At 39.9% G+C, this 15,928-nt stretch overlaps 1 protein-coding gene and 1 long non-coding RNA gene across 51 annotated transcripts in view; both read right to left on the bottom strand.

Moving 5' to 3' along the window:
- LOC135293390 (collagen alpha-1(I) chain-like) overlaps positions 1–15,928 on the bottom strand; it is a 406,941-nt gene that overhangs the window by 338,456 nt on the left and 52,557 nt on the right. The gene's annotated exons all lie outside the window — the stretch shown is intronic.
- Positions 3,351–10,967, bottom strand: LOC135293395 (uncharacterized). The gene is made up of 4 exons (XR_010355528.1): positions 10,723–10,967; positions 8,341–8,482; positions 8,141–8,255; positions 3,351–3,728 (listed from the first exon to the last, which is right to left on the bottom strand). It is a non-coding gene; the product is annotated as an uncharacterized LOC135293395 (long non-coding RNA).

Below are 15,928 nucleotides of genomic sequence, written 5' to 3'. Positions count from 1 at the left end.
CCCAAATGTGCTAGCCACTGGGTTTCTGGCAATTCACTTCTGATCCATGCTGGGAAAAAAATACATTCTGAACTATTACAAAAATTTAGGCTATTTCAAATAACAGGAGCTATCGTCTAGTAAACCCCATTCTCCAGTCCCAGAGATACAGTTAAAGGATCAAAGCTATTCCAGAATCCACTGTTGGCTATGTAGCTTCGCATCACATATTTGCAACACTTGCATGGACATTCTCTAGAAAATCAGCAGTAACCCCTTTGGAAATAAATTCTTTTTGTACCACAAAAAAAGCACAACACATTTTAATCCATTTTCAGTGTATGAATATCTTTCCCTGTTGGGATTTAAAATAGAAATTAATCCCAAAACAGTGATTGCAGTACAATTCACAACCCTCCCATAAACTCCTCAGCACTGTTTCAGGACTAATTGACAATGCAGTTACATTGTTGGTGATATAAAAAGAACTCTACTGCAGTATTTCTTCAGTGTCTTATGACTTAAGTGCAGCAGGTATTTTCTGAAGCAAATAAAACTATCCAGTAAATCCTCTGTAACATTCTGGGGTAGGGAAAAGAGAGAATATTTTCAAAAGGCTGCTACTGTAGACTTGTTTTCATGACCCACCTGGGAAAAAAAGGCCATAGCTAAACTGAGTAAGACAACTTCACTTAGTTTCCCTGCAATAAAGATGAAATCATCACTGTGCAACAACACACTGAATTTTAAACTCAGTGCATGGAAAGGGTATTTTGAGGGGCATACATCTTTTTCCTTTCATGCTGATCAATAAGTCAAGTACTTCATCATCAGAGTTCATGATCATAAATGTAAAGTGATTTAAGCCCCAGAATTCACAAGAAGTCACAGGAAATTTTGCTTTCTTACCATTACATTTTTAATAGGTTGGCAGCATGGCAGAGCCTGAATGCTGAGTTGCAAACATCAGATTTAAAAATTCCTGCCTGTGCAGCACAGAACTATGATGCAAAGGAGCTGGGCAGGGGCTGCTTTGCAGTGATCTGGTATCTGGGCCAATACCTAGTTCATCTGCAGACTTTTGTGTCTATTAAGATTAATAAATATTTAAAAGATCCACCACCAGCTCCAATGGCAAAGAAGACAGAGATCTGATGTTCAGATCTGGTTTTTTCTATTTAGATAGTCTTGAATAATTCCATGGCAGTTGCAGCCAACTGCACTGATATTCCCAGTCACTGAATTAGCAGAAAATGCTCTCTCTGGTGATCAGTATCAGAATATGTGTAACACTGTATTTGTACCCCTACAGAGCAAAAGGCTCAAACACTGGGTTTAATGGATGCAGCAGTCTCATCTTCAATAGGATCAGGATATCCTTTCATAATTATTTTTTCAAAGTTAAACATGAAGAGTACTGTAAATGTGTGTTGTAGCGAACCTGTCCTTAAAACATTCAATTTAAGAAACCTTCATAGTTGTTGCACTTCTTTTGGTGTTTAAGACAGAAGCAGAGTCACTTTATCCAGTCTTGGTGATACCTAATTCAGTTTTGTTTGCATCCTGCTGAGATCATCCCACACCTTTGCAGACAGGATGCAGTTAACTATTAGAATCTGGCAGAGTGAATCAGCAGGATCGACACCACTTCTCACTGCAGACTTCCATGTGTTGCAAATCAAAGAAGGCAAGAGAAAAATGCTTGGTTATATCCCTGATTTAGAAAAAAATCCAAGTTACTAAAAAGAAGCTGGGTCATTTCTTTGGGAGAGAAAAAAAAGTTTGAACAAAAATAACCAACCAACCAAAACAAAAACAAACAGGGTAATTAGCATAAGCCAGTGATGGCACAAGTATATTGCTTCCTTCCAATAAATCACAGAGACACCAGCAAAGCCCAGCAACAGCAATCATTGCAAAACTGCTACATTATATAGTTGTTTTTACTCTCAAGTACACAATTACCATTATTAATAATTTTATTAAATGAATATTTTATACATAAAAGAATTTATTTTTAATTAAAAATAAACACATTTTCTATATGCCTTTGGAAGACTGGGATTTTTGTTTGGTTGATTTGTGTGTATGTGTTTTTCCAGTGGAATTTTTATAAGTACAGAACTAAAGATGACTCAGAATTTTTATGAAGAAATTGGGATAAATATTTGCGATAAGACAGAGGGGACAAGTCTATTGCAGAGACACACAGTTTTATAAAAAATGCTAAAGCTGGAGCTTGTTGAACTCTGGATGCTGTATTAGCAGGCAGAGGCTGGGAATACTAATCACAGAAAACTTGCTGTAAATCTGAGATAAACAACAGGGTCAGGGACTGAAAATTCTTGACAGATAAGCTTTGTGCCAGAAATGCTTTAAAGATGGTAAAAAAATACTGTAAAACTGCCATGAAATAATGGAAGAGCGTATCACTTTCTTCCCTGAGAAATCTGTTCTCATTTGGGTGTGAATCACTGCATACTTGAATGTGAGACCCTCTTCTTCCAAGCTGTAAATTGCACAAGTACAGTACCATTCCCACCAGCAGCAACTGCAGCCAACAAACCCTTCATGGAATTCCTTCCTGTCCTGTCCATACAGAAGAAAAGTGCCAACATGTTGAATATACATACACTCTTAATCAGTAGAGAGGAGAAGCTGTTGCACATACATGAGCTTTTCCCCTTTATTTACTTTTAAAAGAATATGCCCACCACCTTGTTGGAAAACCAGAGCAGAATGGCAAGGAATTAATGGGAAAGTTTTAGTGCATCTGAATGGTTTGAAAATAGAAAGATGATGTCAATTACACTTACAGTGAAAATCGTGGCAATTAAATCACTTTGGTAAACAAAATTATTGCAATTTGCTGCACAGAGTCACTACATCGAAAACAAATGAGAAAAGTTTATATTTGTAATCAACAGAGAAAAAGAAATTACATAACTGTATTAGCTTTAAATTAGTTCTGTTGGACAGATGAAATATGTGTTAGTACAAGATACTTGAATAATTAATTTGTTTGGTTTTTTTTTAAAAAAAGCATGTGAATTTATCACTAATCAAGAAGAGTGCATGACTTTTTTGCATCATTTCAAAGTAATGGGCAAGAAAGCAGGAACTGTAGGCTTTCCTCTTAGAAACTTGGGGGTAAAAAACAATGTTAGGACAAAAACTGTCAGAGGATTTAATAATTAAAGTTGGAGTCTTAAAGTCTTTAAAATTAAAATGCATTATTTTTTTAAAGAACCAATAAGTTTTTTCTCCAACCATCACTGCTAGAAGCTTGCACTTCAGTCTGCAGTTCCCAAGCTTCAGCTTCCAGCTGTCCATTCCCAGGGTATCTACTTGTCACAGTTTAACCCCAGCCAACAGCCACTGGCTCACTCCCCCACCAGCAGGTTAGGGCAGACAGCTGGAAGGCTCAAAGTGAGAAAACTCATAGGCTGAGATAAAGTTTAATAAGGAAAGCAAAAGCCATGCACACATGCAAAGTAAGACCAGGAATTAATTCACTGCATCCCTTGGTTGGGCAGGTGTTCAGCCGTCTCCAGGAGGGCAGGGCCTCATTGCATGTAACAGTGACTTGGGAAGACAAACACCATCACTCCAAACATTCCCCCTTCTTCTACTTCCCCTTATACTCAGGATGATGTCACATGGTCTGCAATATGCCTTTGGTCAGTCTGGGTCACCTGTCCCAGCTGTGTCTCCTCCCAGCCTCCTGTGCACTCCCCTCACCAGCATGGCTGTAGGAAAAGCAAAAAAGGCCTTGGTTCTGTGTAAGCCCTGCTCATCAGTAACAAAAACATCTCTGCTGTCAACCCTGTGTTCAGCACAAATCCAATACACAGCCCCATACCAGCCACTGGGAAGAAAATTAACTCTACCCCAGCCAAAAGCAACTCACTCCTAAATTCATCAGGCTTCTGCTGTGAGACAGCCTCTTGCTACACAGGCACTATGTCTACTTTTAAATGTCCCCTGCAGTGAACTGGATTTCCTTTTCCTCTGTCTTGCAAGAAAGACTATGATGAAGTGTCAGAAAATATCCTGTATTTGCCTTCTGAAGCCTTCCTAGCTAGCCAATAAACTTGTATGTAAGTAAAATTGCACTGAGTATCCTGGCACTACTTTCATTAATGTCAAAACATGGCTATATTTTCATGGCTATATTTTCACCCGATAGGCAGCCCACTGACATTTGCTAGGACCTCACTTGTCATTTCTGGCACCAGCCTGTAAAGGGAGCTCAGTTCAGGCTGGCAGTCACTGCACCTCCTTGGGCCCTGAGCCCCTGCCCAGCATCTGCCCAGACAGCCCAGGCGAGCAGGTGCTGCTCACTGCTGGCTACTCCCCTCTCTGCCTGCGGCTCACATGTCATCCTGAAAAGCCCTTCTTCTCCCATGATAACCCTGATATTTCTAAATTACTCTTCTGCCTTTACACAACACTTCATTAACCTCTTGTTCTCTGAAACTTCATTCAGCAATTATTTTGTTCAACACTGGCAAAAATTTTAAAAATCCAAACATTTTTACAGAATCACAAGGTTGGAAGATACCTTCAAGATCATCAAGTCCAACACATGCCCTAAACACCTGAACTAAACCTTGGTATCAAGTGTCATATCCAGTCTTTTTTTGAGCTCATCCAATGATGGTGACTTCACCACCTCCCCAGCAGGCTATTCCAATATTTTATCACTCTTTCTGTGAAAAACGTCTTCCTAATATCCAACCTATATTTCCCCTGACACAGTAGAGACTTTTAGAGAAGGGTGTGGGCTTTTTCACACCACCTTCCTGATCTCCCACTCTTGCTAAGGACAAGCATAGCCATTTCAAACACAGCATCTGAATTTGCTCATTGAAACATCTTAATTATTACATTTTAATTCATTTAATATATGCTATATTGATTTTACTTGGCAGTAATTATTTTTCTAATCAGAAGGTTTCTCTGCCAAAAGTCAGTTGTTTTATTGGAGTCTGTGACAACAGTGTTGCTTTATCTCACAGATTTGTAATTTAATTAAAACTGATACCAAAGAAATAAATGAACTGTTTATTATAAAACCATGTTGAATAACACTCATTAGAATGAAGGGATTACAGTTTACATTGATTATTATCATTCTTTTCATGATTTGTTGAGAACTGATAAAAGGCTGGCCAATTCAAAGCTACCTAGCACAGCCAGTTAACTTATAAACATACAGACAGAACATTAGTTTTTATTCTAACATATTTTCTGTAACACTCCCAGAGATGCTGAACTGAAGTGGTTTGGAGAACTCCTCAGCCAGTTCTTTCAGCACTCCTGGCTGCATTGCAAGATTGCTGTGTTCAGTGAGAACAGTGGCTGCCCACCAACAATGCTGCTCACATACACCACCACATTTCCAGGCACTTGCTCTTCCCTCTGGGTACTGACATTTGAATGTGTGCATTTGGTGACCAGGTGAAGGAATGAAACAACAGCACAACACTTGTGTTCTTATGAGCAAAACAAAAGGCAACATATTTCAAATTTTTCCAGTAGAAGCCAACTCCCAAAATTTAAATCAGTGAACATTGTCTTTCTTTTCGTGAAAATACTAAGAGCAGTGAGTAGCTCTGAAAAGAGAAAACAAACAACAAACAAATAAAACCAACAAAATGCAATGAAGAAGCCCAAACCCAAGAGGGCAAACAGAAAAGGAGATGCATGTAGCACAGGAGGAGAGAGGTCAGTAACAAAGAGCAGCTGGGCAGTCCCCCGGGAAATCCTGTGATTGAATCACAGCTATGACCTCCCAGCCAGGGCTGAAGCACGGCAGGGCATCCTCTGGGAAACAGAAGCCTTTGCTGTGCTGCCAGCCTGAAACCTTTCTGATTGCTCTGTTAGTGCTTTCCAGAAGCTCTGCACAGCTCCATATTTCACCCTCACAGAGGAAAGTAACACTTGTCTAAAAACATTCCAAGGATGACAACAAGCACATATTTACTCCTATGAGCACAAAAATGACACTGAAGAGTAAATGCATTAAATGTGCCTTCTTTAATCTTGGGATTACGGAACCCAGCCAAGAACTGGAGTTCCTATCAGTACTGATGAAATACATGTATTTTACAGTATAAGCAGGACATGAGGTAAGTGGACACCACATAAAATACCAGCAAAGGTCAAAGAAACCAAAAGTCTAGTAAGAAATAAGCAAATAAATGACCAGAGTATTTTTACTGAATCAATGGAAATTTAGGCTTTCAGTGTGCTGTTACAGCACACCATTTTAAGGAGCTGCACTGATAACTATCTCTCCTGATTGAGAGAGAATATTAACTAAGACCTGAGATTTAACATATCTAACATAACTTTTAGAAGAAGGTTTCAAAATACTCCAAACAACAACAACAAAAATAGAGATAAGGGTCCAAATCTAAAGTCTAAAACTGAATCATAGTACACAGGCATTACATCCCTATGACCTAAAAGTATGTATTTTCTAAAATTCATGTATATGCACAGACAGAGAGCTAACCATAGCTTTCAATGTACAGACAGAAACATATTGCCCATTTTGCCACAAGGATGTGGCAAAAGTCTGAGGTGTTCCAGAGTAGAAACCAGCAGCCTATGCAGCATAGGTATCACATGCTTTCATCTGACTGCTGCCTTGGAAAAGATAGAACCACACAGCTTCAATATCCATAATATTATCAGACCTTTATTCAGATTAAAGCAGAGTACTGCATTTGCCAAACCTCAAGGTAGTGATAAAATAACTATCCATGCCCAATTTATTTAAATGCCAGTACAGACTCTCAGTCAAGTCACTTATTACTGATCACCCTACTCCTTCCAAGGTCTAGGAGCACAAACATGTTCCTCATGTCCCATGGGTTTTGAGTCACTTCCACAGTCATATGGTAAATAAATATTCTTCAACTGAGGAGCCAATCCCAGTTCCTATCAAATAATGGCCCAGACTGCTGTAGCAGCACAAGAGAAAGAGAACCCCCTCTTGAGTCCAGAGGACCACCAAGATGATTAGAGGGATAGAGCACCTCTCTTATGAAGAATGGCTGAGAGAATTGGGACTGATCAACCTGGACAAGAGAAGGCTTTGCTGTGACCTAATTGCAGCCTTCCAGTACCTGAAGGGAGCCTACAAGAAAGATGGAGAGGGACTTTACACAAGGGACTGGCACATCTTGTCCAAAGAAGCTGTGGATGCCCCATCTCTGGAGGTGTTCAAGGCCAGGCTGGATAGAGTTCTGAGCAAACTGATCTAGAAAAAGGTCTCCCTGTCCATGGCACCGAGGTTGCAATCAGCTAATATCCTTACAACCCAAACCATTCTATGATTCTGTGATTCTCCTTATGTCCTCACAACCACAGTCTGGTGTTTCCAAACTTCACATGTAGTCAGTTATGCACCCAACAGGACCTTTACCATTGTCAATGTGTGGCTTCACCTACATGCCTCTCACCATCAAAACAGAACAGTGAGGTGAAGCTGTGAACAAGAACACTGGGGATTAATCTATTGAGAGCTGAAGATAAAAAAATATCTTCCTGCATTGCTAAGAACATATTTCTGCCATCTGATCGGTGTTCTCTCAGTGTTCCCTGAAAACAAACAGGCCTGGCTTTTGTATTCCAAAACAAGAGTTATTGTCTCTGGTAGAAATAGAAAAAGGCTGACTAACACAGCCCTTTTTACCCAGTTCAAGCCTCCAAAGGAATTTTGCATGGCAACCTGCAAGAGCACCCAGGGGAGTCCTGTGTTTGTCGCATCAGCCATGAAATCCTGAGCTGAACAAAGCAAGGTCAAACATGTTCTGTACAGATATTGATGTCATCTTTTCACAAGAATCAGTCTTGACACTTTTTTTTTCTGTTGTTCTCCCTTACAATGAGGCCGTATTTCAACTGTTACAAGGAAAAAGAACAGCCTGAAGGCCAGAGCAGAACTACAATGGAAGAGCAACCTGACACACTGGAGATAGGTGTGCATGTACTAAAATAAGCCCCTCTCCTCCTGGTCAGCTGCCACTGAGGAGAGCAGTGTTCCCAGGAATGACATCCTGTTTTACATCACATGTAACCTCTGCATCCAAAACCAAGGCAGGGGGGGTTCAAGAGCTTGTGGGTGTGTTTTGCATCTGTCCCATACCAAAATCACTGCAGCACTGGAAGAAGGTGGCAGAGAAGGCGGAACTGTAAATCTGCAGTCAAGACCAGGAGGGATAGGTGAGATTCCAGTAAATTATTCTACCTTGTGACTGCATCTGCAAATGAAAGAGGTGATGAACACCTTTTGAAGTTCAGTTAAGGTACCATTATAAGAGTGGAACAACAGCAAACTAGTCTTACCTCGCATTTCCCAATATCATCCTTACAGTTTTCATGCTAGACAGATGCTTCCTTCTTTTCCTTCCCAACACCTTAACACTGGACTGAATGAACTTGCAGATGTGTACAGACTAGTGCCCATATGATTAATCCAGACTTGGACCTGCAATTATCATCATTAGTGCTTGTTCTGAGTAGTGGGGATGTTTTTCTCACAAAGTGTTCCCTTTGCATCTTCCAAGCAATCAAGTGCTATAAAAACAGCTTTGAAAAACTGCAGTAGTTTACACTTTATTCTTCCAATAAATACTCCTGTCAATATTGATTAATACTGAATAGTTAAAACTACATCACTTTATTGTGAAAATTACATAGCACAGAATAAAAAAACAACTTCTCACTGTTTCTGATTGCAGATATTATTGGTTCCTATTGCCTCATTGGAGGACTTCAAAAACAACTTGTAGTTGTACATATATTTTCTTATTGTACAAAACATTGAGTGAATTACCCACTGCATTAAAGATATTTTCTCCAGAATATTCAGATGGGGTTTCTGTGTTGTACAAACATTATTGTGTTAAAACCTTTGTGAATTAATTTCATGGTAAAACATAAAAACAGAAGAAAAAGGTATGATCTGTTTAACTGTAAGGTAATTTTCTGCAGATAGACAGTTGGTTTGTAGCAGACCATACTTTTCATTTTAATCCATAGGTCAGATCTCAGGTTCAGTATTCTGCTCCCTTCTGAAAAACCCCAGAGGTTATCAAGGGTTACACAGTGCATATCCAAGGGCTCTATAGAAGGGCATCCAGTGAAATACTGCTGGGTCATGGAGGGAACCAGGAGGGCAGCACAAATAAGAAAAACCCAGTCTTCCTCCTAAAGCTATATGCAGTTCAGAACAGCATCTTTCCTGTGATTTTCTTCCAGTTCCATCTACACTAGAGTGAAAAGGAATTATTCCTTGTGTGGCAAAACCATACAAGAGGAAGTAATCTTATATCTATTAATACTCTATTTTCATATTTCCATGTTTACTAAGACAATTCACTGTGTTTTGTAAGCCTACCACCAGATGATGAATTTCTATTGCATTTAAGCTTCATGATAAATATAGCACCTAGCATACCTAATGATTACAGCCTATGCTCATTACCACAGGAAGCTACATTCCAAAGTTGTTTAGGGTAGACAGCTCCCCCAGTCCCTGGTCCTTCCTCATTAAGTCACAATTAGTATGATAAATGGGGATGATTATTTGGTTACAGGCAATAAAAGCACTGCTTGCTCATCAAAAAATGGAGAGAAAAAATTAAATATCACAAGAAATGGCTTAATAATTAATAATAGTACCTCAGTCACCTGCAAATAAAGCAGAACTCCATCCAGGTGTTCATTACAGGCTGCAGTTCAAAGCCAGCATGGCCTTAACCTCAGAATAGCTATCTGCATTAATGTGGTAGGCAGAAGGATGAAATCGTGCTCGTCCTTGCCAGGAGTGCTGCAAGGTGCTTGAGACAGAGTGTGTACAGTCAAGCTGAAGCTGGAGTTGGTAATTATTTTGGCTAAAGCAGCTGCAGCCTGAGGAGCCTGTGAGTGCATCCTTGGTGGCTCCCTAATTTGTAAGCACCATCTAGGCCAGCATTTTCCTGTCCACAAAGTGACCTAAAGAGCACTTGAGGATCCAATTTTTTAATATACATTGAATTAAGGAAGACTATTCTGCAGCACATGGTCTGTACTAGGTTAAATGAAAAAGGATTCACTTTTCTGTCATTTAGTTACAAATACAGCATTATATAATCTCATTTAATTGCACTCTTCACCTCTTTAACATCCTCAGCCTTCTGTCTCAACTCATCTCTCCTCAGGAAACACCTCCTGCTGACTGAAACTGCCTTCCAATAATTAAGCTCAGTATCCTCTTTTCTCCCAGGGGTACACAAGACCATGTCCATGTCATAGAAATCAAATGCAACAGGGCTCAGCAGCACCTCAAGAGGGTCACCTAATTCACCTTTTGCCCCAAAGGCAGGATCAACCTCTTCTAAATTGTTCTTGACAGAAGTTCATTTAATCTGCTCTTAAATCCTCCAGCGGCTCTGCAGCCTCCCTCAGCAATCCAGGCTGTGATCAGCCTCCTTTACCATTAGAAAACTCCAAATGCTCAAGGTACATTTCCTTTACTGTAATTTAGCCCATCACTTCTTGTACCAGTCTGTCACAGTTACAACTGCATCAAGTCAGAGAGTTTTACTTGACTTAATTTACTGCCAACCAACGCAAATACACAATCACTGATTCACAGTGAGGGGGGAAAAAAATCAAACAAAAATCACTGTGCAAAAACCTACTTAAATTCCTGACCTTCCCCTTCCTGCTCTCAAGTACTCTTACTTTTGCCTTTTTTTGATCTCAGTGCACCAAAATTCCTCCAGTGAGGCACGGTTGCATAGGAGGCTGAAGCAGTGAAACTTGTTCTAACCCTCGATGGTTAAGGTTTCCTGCCATGTTCCTCAGCTTCCCTTTCCCAATGTGGGTTGTCCATGAACCCCAGTCCCTCACTGATGTCCCATTATGAGTCAACCATGGCCACAGTCCCCCTGTTGTGGTCTTTCCCCAAGCATGTTCAAGCATGCAGGTTTGTTGACATCTCCAGGCAGACTGGTGCCCACAGCTCAGTCATGGGCCGTTCAGGGAGAAGGGACTGGCAGCAGTGCAGTGGTGGCAGCTTCCTCCAGCCTGGGGGCCCTCATCTCGAGGCTCTTAAGGCAGCTGGTGGTCAATACCTGCAGGCAGGTCCCTGGGTTTGGCCTTTTATTTTTCATCCCCTCTGCTCTCAGTGCTGCTCCTCAAACAAGCACAGTGTGGAGCTGGTCTCAGGCTGCATGGGCAGGATGTGATTTTTGCACAGGTATCCCTAGGGGTGGCTACATCCAGCTCATCTCCATCCCTGATGGAGCCCTGATCTGCTCAGCTGATCAGAACTGCTCTTCTTCCCAGCCCCGTTACTTCTGAAGTCAGGCTTTCTTCATATTTCAGTTTCTTTGCTCCACTGCTGAAAGGAACTTACATCTGTACTGAAGTATTTGCCTCTGCTTAATCAAAGCCTGTGTACTTGTATGCAAACATACTAATTGCAGGCAAAATTGCTCTTATGTAAGCCACTACTGATGTTTTTTTGTGGAGTTGGAAATGCACAACAAAGACCTTTGCACCCATTAAACATTTTAGGGAAAGCTTTTAACTTTAGGTGAGGAAATGTGTCATGGGGAATTTGAGTGCATTATCATCAATATAATCAGAAGAGAAGAATAATTTATTCCTGACAGTTGTCTTTTACAGCATGTCATTAGAATGATCCCTTTATAGCACCCATTCATATACACGACATCTTAAGTCATACCAATCCATCTTCCTCAGCAGATAAAAGACCATCATCTTTCTAATACCTCATTTTTTTCATTTGAAAGCCTGAGTCAAAAATCATTTCACAAGCATTAACAAGTCCAGCCTACCAATTTCCTGGAATCCTCAAACATGTTCTAGAGCCATCTCTTCCTTCCTTCCTTTCTGCCCCCAACCCAGTCTTGTAAAAGTACAAGAATGCAAGACACTTCCCCAAAGAAGGACTAAGTGACTCAGACCATTTTAACCAACCCAGATTACTGATAAGCATATGATTTTGTCATCAAGAAGTCTGTCTGACCAAATGGAATATATACACATCACCTGTTTGGTTTTCAAAGCCACTCCCCACAAAAATAATCTCTGAGTTGGAGAAGACTAACAGCACATATGAGGACAGCTGTCTCTCTGAGATGCTTGGAACAGACAACAAACCAGTTGGGATTTGGTGACCAGCCTAGCAAAGGCTCTTTGCTCTGGTTTGTAAAAATTCTCATAATAGTTAACATCTGACCTCGAGTTCTCCTCAGTCCTGCCTTAGATCCCTACAGTTCATTTGCTCATATCTCTCACTAGAGATAAATATCTCTCACTAGAGACAAATATGTACACCCCACATCATGCTTTCCTCACTTAAAGCAGTCAGGGAAACTGAGGTAACTTCCACACAGATTTACATCTTCATAACATGGAACCATCATCCTGCAGCCAATCAGCTTGTTCTAAATTCAATTCCTTTTACATTTTTGGGGTAAATCTCAGTCAACAAATATGCTTCCTCTCCTCTGCAAGTAAATATTTTTCCATACTTGGGTTCCTGATTTCACACCTGCCTTCTTCAAGGACTGTAACAGTGCAACTTTTCATTCCATACATTGCATTTAGATGGGTAAGGTCCAATCTAACATCCACTCACAACAATGGTGTGACATTAAATCAGACTCATAGGATGTGTTCCCTTCATACACAGACTATTTCACAGGGTAACTGTATTCAGTCTATGGAAAGGCTTCATGTATGACTCACAAAGAGCTTTTTTACATATCCTAAAAGCTTAGCTGCCCAGACCCATATTAATTGTTTGCATTGCTGGCACTCGATGTCAGCATGCTGTCACTGACAAAACATGGTATTATGATAGGGCTTTCAGCACTAAAATTACTTATCAATGGAAGACAAAAAATAAATGAAAAAACAAAACAAAAGTAACATTCAAGATCTTATAATTAGCACAGCATAATAGATAACAGTTTTAATGCGGAAATCACCTCCTTGATTGTGGAGGGAAACATTAATTGCAGTTTTCTGCTGCAATATTAAAGAATTGAAGTTTATTCCTCATGCAGCTGAAGGTATCTCTTCATAGCAAAGTCAGTACCACCCAGAAAAGTAAAACCCATACACTTCTGTAAAGGCAAACTATCAGATTGGTAGCTTGTTTGGTGATGGATAATGAAATGCACATTCATTTCTAACTACCTCCTGCTCCAATAGGAAAATGGCAGTGCAAGCCACAATCCTCTCAGTCAGAACATACAAAAAATAAAATAAATAAATGCAGAACTCACCTAACTGTGTCTAGTGCATGGCACCGAATCTGAACTTTCAGTCATACCAAAAGCAATCCTCTCCCTGAAATCACAGGGAAGTCTTCCCCCTGTATTTTGTGCATACAGAAGTCAGATTTATTTGTAGGCCATCTTATATATTTCTGAAGTTCATGGTCTAGTGAGTTTGATTTTAAGTACTTAATATTAGGTAGAATTCTTTGGAGTTGTATGGAATGAAAGATATTTTCTCCTAATTTTTAATGCTTGCACGTAACAGTGTTGCATACTTGGAAATGTTCATTTTTCATGGTGAATACGTGTAAGGGAGTGAGGCTGATAGACAGAACCATGAGGTACAGGATTCTGGATATATGTAAGTTACCCAACAAGTTAACAATTATGGGTTTCTATCAAAATGCACAATAAAAGATTGAGAGCTTATCACAAGAAGAGACATTTTCACTTGTTGCTCACATCAGTAGCAAGCAAATCCATCTGTTCAATCAAATCTTTGTCCAAATAATGCACAGAGTACAGTTTGCTGCAAAAGTTGAAGTATATCTGAAAAGGTAAAAATACAGTCCTTTGACTACTCAAAGATTCTGGGTATTTATATATTTTTACAAGAAGATTCTTCCTGTTGCCCTCCCTATTCTAGCCAAATTCCACTTTGAGTAGATACATTTTCCAGCCTGCATGCCCTCTAGGTCTGATGAGATGCTTCCATTTGGATTTAGCTGGCAATTCCAACACAGGACTGTGGGTGTGGCAGGGACCTCTGCTCCTGCTGTACTCAGTGACCTCTTCAGAGGGACTTAGCTCATGCCCCATGGGCTTCTACTCTGCAGAGGCCTGAATCACTCCTGGCCCTATCAATCCACCCTGTTGCCTTTATGCTGGCCATGCCAACCAGAATTTAAATATTTTTCTTCATAATCTGAAATCTCACTATACAAGGCCAAGCAAATTCTCTCCCTTCCTTTCTAAAACCCAGCAAACAATGAAGCTGACATTCCACTTCCACACACACACCCACACATTTCCAAATTTCAGTTTGAAGTGAAATAAAAACAAATTAAAAGGTTGGATTTTTTTTCCCCAGTGTTACAGAACCACAGAATCACAGAACTGCTGAGATAGGAAGGGACCTCTTGGGGTTACCTTGTCCAATCTTCTCTGCTCAAGCAGGGCCTCCCAGGGCTAGCTGCCAAGGAACTTATCCAGATGACTTTAGGTTATCTCCAAGGATACACAGATGGAGGCTCAACAACCTTCTGAGCAATCTGCGCCAGTGCTTGGTCACCCTCATGGTGAAAAACTTATTTCCTGTGGTTCCACATGCTGTCTGAAGTAGGGTACTTTTAATGGGAGCTTTTATTGCCAACAAGATTCCTTGACCAAGTACTGGTGAGCAGAACACTGCCATTTGTGGATGAAGATTAAGAGCTACTGATCAGTACTGCACTGCTACCCTTGCCCCTTGTGACTTGAAGAATAAAGCTGACTGTACTCATCAATATCCCCACACTGTGAAGAAATTATCCCCATAGATCCTTATAAATCTATGAAGAGAACTGAGGAAACCACAGGAAAGACTAAAGTCTGTAGCATGAAAGCAGAACTGTCTTATGCAACCAGCTTCATGTGTATTTTAGTACCATTTCTTTTAAGCAGCCAGTAGATTAAGTCTGAACATGAAAGGTCATTAAACAAAAGTAGGAAGGAAACACTATCTTCTAATGCTCATATTTTGACATAGAAAAAAAAAAGATTTTTCAAGATCAAGCTGCTTTCTCCAACTTCTTGCCTGTGGTAGAGGAGCATAGCTATATTCACTGCAGTAAGACTCACCAGATCATAATAGTGTAAAATAACCCGTGTTTTTAAGATATATATATATATATATATATATATATGTACATACCCACATTTTAATTCTAATACATGTTACAAAGATAGAAAACCATTAATTGCAAAAAAAAAAAAACAAAAAAAACCCCAAAAAAACCAACAAAAAAAAAAACCAAAGCACAAAACCAACCTACAAATATTCAGAGGGTTGACAGAGTGCATTTAATGGCCTTAAAATGCCTGCTAAGGCAACTTAGATATTCAAACAGCAATACCTGCTCCTAGTGCTTAGCATGTACAGCAACTATTCTGGACAGCCTTATTTATTTACATTTTGATTGTTTAAGGCCTTTGACTTTTTCCAACCTATCTTGATTAGCTTGCAGGGAGAGGGACAGCACAGGCAACATTTGATGTGCCATTTCACAAAAGCCTTACATTAACCAATGAAAAATATGCCAGAAAAGGAGGTGCTGCAATCAAGGTTGCACTACATTGCAAAGAAAATCATCTAACTTTCTACAGCAAAGATGCTGTATGTCATGCAAGTGTGCATGCAAAGATGCATGTACTTTTATCTCTCTGGTGAAAAATGATTTATCTCTAATAAGAGAAGGATACACTTGAAAGCAGGAGTCATATTTCTCAGCCAAAACAACACTAGGGTACATCTTCAACAGTTTTCATGCTCTTATGTTGTTATTATTAAGCAACTGTCTATGACCTTATCACATACACCAAGAAAACAAGATGTTTTGCCAGCACATTTCTAATTTGATGGATCATGATTTTTA

This window comes from Passer domesticus, chromosome 2 (genome assembly GCF_036417665.1).
Source record: "Passer domesticus isolate bPasDom1 chromosome 2, bPasDom1.hap1, whole genome shotgun sequence".
Lineage (NCBI taxonomy): Eukaryota > Metazoa > Chordata > Aves > Passeriformes > Passeridae > Passer > Passer domesticus.
The sequence above is the reverse complement of the archived record's forward strand: the minus strand, read 5'-3'. Positions and strand labels throughout refer to the sequence as shown.